The following is an 869-nucleotide window of genomic DNA, read 5'->3' as shown; positions in this document are numbered from 1 at the left end:
CTGTTGAGATACACAAGAAATTAAAGTTGATAGATTTTTGGACACATTTCTATCAAGAAACTTTTTTTCTCTTTTACTGATTTAACCACTACTAAAGAATAAAAACTTCATTGTACTGCACTTTTCAATCTTCCAGTTTGATTTATCATGCTCAAAACTGACCCTTTACTTGGCACACATGCATGTTTAGATTTTTTTTCTGTTTTAATTTTTCAGCTGAGAATTATATTAACTGATATGGATGCTTGGCACGGAACTCCCAGAACTGAGCCTATCTGAGAGATTTCAGGGCTAGTTTTTATTTGATCCTTCCAATATTCTGAACCATAACAGACATGACACCTGCTAACAATGAAGTATGAGGTGAATTGCCAGATATAACATAGCCCTCTTCTCTGGCTCTTCATCAGTGCACACCAATCTAGCAAACATGGGACTCTGATTACCCCTTTGAGAAGAATTCAGAGAAAACAGACTGAATATGGACAAGAATTTCAACTTGCCCTTCTCTAGGCTTTTCATCCATATAATCAGCCATTATATGAGTCACTTCACTGATGATCCTAACAGAAGTGCCTAGTTCAGACAAGTTTAATATTGGGTTCTACAGCCCCTACTTTTTTTGACTAGTACTTAAGCATGTAAGTGGTTCCACTGAAGTTAATGGAGCCACTTGCATAAGGAAGGTTTACAGAATCAGATTGAGGAAGCTAATTTAAAAGCAATTCAACACTCTTTATATTTATGTTTCTCTTTCTTGTTTTACAGTATTTTCTCATCATCTTGTCAAGATTAACTCTGAAGAAATACTTCTCCAAGAACTAAGCAGCTGAGATCTTGTTGCATGGATTGAAAAAATCAACACAGAT

The sequence above is a fragment of the Caretta caretta genome, chromosome 2, assembly GCF_965140235.1.
Source record: "Caretta caretta isolate rCarCar2 chromosome 2, rCarCar1.hap1, whole genome shotgun sequence".
Taxonomy (NCBI): domain Eukaryota; kingdom Metazoa; phylum Chordata; order Testudines; family Cheloniidae; genus Caretta; species Caretta caretta.
The sequence above is the reverse complement of the archived record's forward strand: the minus strand, read 5'-3'. Positions refer to the sequence as shown.